Raw genomic sequence first — 6000 nt, 5'->3', positions numbered from 1 at the left:
TAACAAGCCTAGTGGGGTCGAAGTTCTAACAACAACAGTTGCTCGCTGGAACAGTAGTCTAGGGCAGCAGAAGGGGCTATCGGCGGCTAGAACAGCTATTGTTCGGCGCTGAAGAGGGGTGTCGTTGGCTATGACCAACGACTGTTGCACTTCAAAGGCTGGTGATTGGCTAACACAGGAAGGACTGGCCGAAGGATAGGTCTCTCATGGTGCTAGACGACAACAGCAAGTCCACCGACAATGTTGGACGGCAGCGGCATAAGGAGGATAGGGAGAGAAGAGGGGATCAAAATCTAACTCTTAGGTTTTTAATCCCAAAATAGAAATCTTATTTTTCTCTTCTAACTGTATCTATTTATAAATCTCCTAACCCGTATCCACTAACCCAAAATCCAAATCCTTCACCTTAAATTTGGTTCAAGACCAAACCATATTAGTTCAAAACTAAACCACCTTAGTTTAATAACCAAACTATCTTTTAATTAAAATCAAATTAATTTGGTTTGTAATTAAACCAAAGAGATTCATCTTCAAAAAATATGCCCATCTGCACTTCCATTCCAATAAAAAATCTTTCATATTTACCCTTCGTCTATCCAATTAGACTCAGTTTCTCTCGATTTGATAATTCAATTCTCAAATTCATTTTATGTCTTTTGGATAAATTCATAGTGCATGTAACTTTATAGGTTTTCGATTTATGTTGGGCGTCCATAATTAACCATCAATTATGGATGATCATGAGTTACACCTAGCAGTACATAATGATCCCCAACTAACCAAAAAATTATAGTTGATTACAGAATCACTTCTGAACCTTTCAACAGCTATAATTATTCGTGCGTCTATTCCTTTCACATATCTTATACCTGCTTAGTTCAGAATATGGTCTATGTATCAATTTCCACTAGACTGATTATGTCACACCACACCAAGCCCAAGTAGTAGTTCTTTGTTCTACGAATTCAAATTACTCAAACAACTGTCCAAGAGAATCATCCTCTTGATGTGTTTCTACTTTAGCCCAAGATTAACAAGTAATAATCCTGACAAGTGGACATAGAGTATACATTTCCTAATAAAAGGAGTGGTGATTCATTTGTGAGCTACTCAATCACCTTCAGACACTTCGACTTGTACCCAATCATCCCGAGGTCACACCTCCAAAGAGATATTTGTTTAAAATATCAAAGTATAAATCTCCATGACTAAGATAACTTGAATATCTCAAGTTGAAGAAAATTTAAACTCGAGCTGTAATGAGATCTTCATATAGACAAGTACAGAATCACATAAAGTCTCATAGCAGGTCACATCCAATGAACTAAGTATCCTTAATCAGTATCCATATGTTAACTCTCAACGTTCTAATATTTTTCAGCCAATTATGATCGACTGCGTGGTTAAATTAATGAGCCTAATATATGTTAGTCTCACAGAAATAATGATATATATATAGTTTCATTAATTCATCGACTAAGAAATATTTTAATATGTACATAATTACACATATAGAGATATCCATTAATTGTGATCCAATCACAATTACTCTCGTGCTATGCACTGTATTGTGAAATCCATTAATTGAGTTTATGATCTAATCAGATACATAAAGAGTGTACACTCAAATAATAATTTTATTTATCTAATAAATATTATATTATATAAGATGATTGTCTTAGAATACATCTCAAATATAATATACTCCCACTTGATATAACGTCAATCGCCTTGAATCTAATACCACAAGCCTCTACATGACTCTTAGACTTATTTTAAAGTAGATGTTTAATCAAAAGACGATTTGCTAGATTTCTTTCAGTGAGAATTTTTTTAGATTTCATTCCTACTAATAATCTCCCTAATCAAGTAATAGTGGCGAAGCATATGTTTAGATCGTTGATGAGACCTAGGTTCCTTTACCTGAACAATGACCCCATTATTATCATAGTAAATTGATAATGTTTCAACAATACTCGAAACCACACCAAGTTCAGTGACGAACTTCTTATAATCCAAACTCATTCTTTTGCTGCTTTAGAAGTTGCAATGTATTCTGCCTCAGTGATAGAATCAATAATGATTTCTTGTTTGAAACTTTTCTAACTTATTGCGTCTCCATTTAAGTAAATATGTATCTAGACTCGGACTTGGAATCATCTTTGTCAGTCTGGAAACTGATATTAGTATATTCATATATAATCATATCACCCCCTCCATATACCAACAAATCCTTAGTTCTTCTTAAGTATTTAAGGATTGCCTTGATAGCCACCCAATTATTTGTGTCCGGATCCAACTGGTATATGCTAATGACACTTAGCGTATGATACATTGGGCTTAATTAGTACATAACATAGCATATATGATTAATTCTATAGTTGATGCATATGAGATCTGACTCATATGAATCCTCTCGTCTTGTATGCTCGAGCACATAAACTTCAAAAGGTAAATCTCATGTCTCATGGGAATAAAATATTATTTCTTGAATTCTTCCATGTTAAATCGTTTTAGTACTTTATCGATATATGTAGACTATAAAAGATCAAACAACTTTTTCGATCTATCTCTATAAATCTTAATCTCAATGATATAGGTTGTTTCTCCCATATCTTTTATGGAGAATATTTTTGGCAATTAAACTTTAACAGACTATAGAACAAATTAAACATGTCATTTCCTATAAGTAATATGTCATCAATATATAATACTAGGAATATGACCACACTCCCACTAACCTTCATATACATGTAGAGTTCATTTGGATGCTTGCTTCAGTCTATAAATGGACCATTGAAGCTTTTATACTCTATTTTTATCAACAGAAGTGAAGCACTCAGATTATATCATACACACATTCTCATATAAACTTTCGTTAAGGAAAGTTATTTTCACATCTATTTGTCATATCTCACAATCATAATGAGTTGTTATGGTCAGGAGGATCCGAATGGATTTAAGTAGTCACCAATAAAAATGTCTCGTCATAGTCAATACTATATCATTACAAAAAAAAAAAGACAATTTTGCGACGAAAATTAGGGACGAATTATTTTTGTCGTAAATTTACAACGAACTTTGCGACGAAAAACGGATTCGTCGCCATTTTCCAACAAATTTGGCGACGAAAAAAATGTTTGCTACTCATTTTCCAACAAATAAAATTCGTCGAAAAAGTCGTTGCAAAATAAATTTTTATCACAAAATTTATTGCAGATTTGCGACATCGCCAATTTTGCGACGAAACAGGGTTTCATCCCCAATTTGACGACGAATTTAGCGACGAAACCTATTTCATCGCTAAATTTAAGATATAAACCCTAATCTAGGCCGATAACCGTGTAAATTTGGTGAAATTTTATGATGAAACGAGATTTCATCGCATAATTGGCAACGAAACCCTGTTTTGTCATAAATTCTGCAACGAATTTATATTTCATCACAGAATTGGCAACGAAATAGGGTTTCGTCGCCAATTCTGCGATGAATTTAGCGATGAAACCTCATTTCATCACAAAATTTAACATATAAGCCCTAATCTGGTCTGATAACCGCGTATTCACCAAAATTTGGCAAAATTTTATGATGAAAAGGGTTTCATCGCAAAATTCATTGCAAAATTGGCGATGAAATCCTGTTTCATTGCCAAAATTGGCACTTAACCACTGAATCTGCCCTATACCCGCTTACCCAATCTAGGGTTTTCTCCTCTCTCGTGCGATTTGCTCACGCCGCCATCCAAAATAGTCAGAAAAAGCTCTATTTTGACCGGATTTCTTCAACAAAGGCAACTTCCAAGCTAGGTACGCCACTACAAAAAAAAATACTGTTTTAGCAATGACATTTTGCAATGAAAAAAATTCGTTGCAAAATTGCAACTAATTTTGCCACGAAACAATGTTTCATCGCAAATTTGTGTCAAAATTAGCAACGAAAAATAATCCGTTGCCAATTTCGTAATGAATTATTTTCATCACAAATTTCGTTGCTAAAAATAATTTCGTTGCAAAATTCGTTGCAATCTTTCTAACAAATAACTAGTTCGTCGTAGATTGGCGATAAAAATATTTTTCGTAGCAAAATTTAATAAATTAGCGATGAATCAAAAATCATTACAGATTGGCGACGAACAGCTATCGTCGCTAATCGACGACGAAAAGGTTTCGTCGTCGATTAGCGACGAATAGGATATTCGTCGCAAATTGGTGACGAATCAAAGTTCGTCGCAAATCAGCGACAAAAAAATTTGTCGCTAATCAGCGACGATTATTTTTCGTTGTTGATCGGCAATGAAATCAGAATTCGTCGCATATCGGCAACGAACAAATTCATCGCCAAAGTGCACTCACCTCTTATACCAGTTCAGTTTTTAAGTCACCAGTCGACTGGATTTACCACTCCAGTCGACTGATACGGTCAAACATCGAAAACGGCTACTTAACTGCTGATATCACGCCTGATCTTTGTCAGAATTTAAAATACAGTCGACTGAATTTCACCCTCAGTCGACTGATTTTGACCTCAGTCAACTGATGTGAACGACCAGTCGAGTCATTCTGACTTTTATTCGCTTCTGAGTTGCCTCAGTCGACTGGCCTTAAAAGTCAGTCGACTGATCTTAAAAACGACTCGACTGGCGGTAAAAATAGTCGGCTGAAACTGTGTATCAGGCGTAATAACATGATGTCAGTCGACTAAACTTACCGATTGGCGACAAATTTGTTTGTCGCAAATTTGACTATCATAATTTCCGCCCAACCAACCATTCATTATGGATCGCAATATATATCTTAATTTGTAACTAACACTTAATGGAATAACACATACACGCATAGATAACCTTTTTCTTTCACAATGTCGTACCAGATTTTTTTAATTGTTGTTTCTAAAGAGGTTGGGTTGAGTACTATACTCCAAGGAATGATGTTTTGACACATCTTGCCCTATTTTGCTATATAAGAAAGGAAATCTAACTGGTTGTATACTGAATGGTATATACGCTATTGGTAGAAGAGATGATAGTCAAGATTTGTAAAAAATTAAAGGAAAATATATTTTCATAATGATTAGGGAGTTGAGCGGGTTTTTAGGCAAATTTGGCGACGAATTGGTTTTCGTCGCCAACTTCGTCACTATTTGGCGACGAATTCATGCTTTCGTCGCCAATCTGCAACGAAAATGATGTTCGTCGCAGATTGGCGACGAACTTATTCATCGTAAATCTGCGACGAACATCATTTTCATTGCAGATTGTCGATGAATAAATTATTCGTCGCAGACTTGCGATGAATTTGGTGACGAATAAAATTCGTCGTCAAAATGTCGATAATTTTTAAGATAAATATCCTGTTCAATGCCAAAATGCATTTCTTTATATTTTTTCCATATCTTTCATGTTGTAGGCAGTTCGTCGAAATGAGAATTATATCCATACATGATTTTAATATTTGTTTTTGTCGATATAGGAAAAGAATGGTTGCATACTAATCTTGGATTCAGATCTCCAAAAACTTCAATCCTATTTATAGATTATGTTTGTTTATTGTGAAGCTATTTCTGGATATGAATTGATTTCAAGAGATTTCGCGGGAATTTAGAGTGAATGATGACCATAAATCTAAAACTGTTTTGAAGACTTATCATGTTATAACGATGACGTGATTAATGTATAGTCAAGTTTGCAAAGAATTTAGCAACGAAAGACTCATTCATTACAGATTTTGCGATGAAAGGTGTGTTCGTTGCAGATTAGCAACTAACTTTGCAACGAAAATGATTTGTCGCTCTGTTAGTAATGACTTTAGCAACGAAAAACATTCGTTGCTAATTTTGACTGAAAATTACGATGAAATCTGCGACGAAAAAGTTTTCATCGTCGAAATTTTTACCAAAATTTAGCCCGGGACATTTTTTGGCCCCAAAATTTTTCAAATATGGCGATGATTGGTTTTTCATCCCAAAATGTGTTGCTAATTTTACAACGAATTTCAGTTTCGT

This window comes from Curcuma longa, chromosome 20 (assembly GCF_044706935.1).
Source record: "Curcuma longa cultivar G26 ecotype Majalengka, Jawa Barat chromosome 20, ITB_CL_G26_1.1, whole genome shotgun sequence".
Lineage (NCBI taxonomy): Eukaryota > Viridiplantae > Streptophyta > Magnoliopsida > Zingiberales > Zingiberaceae > Curcuma > Curcuma longa.
Note: the sequence above shows the minus strand (reverse complement) of the source record.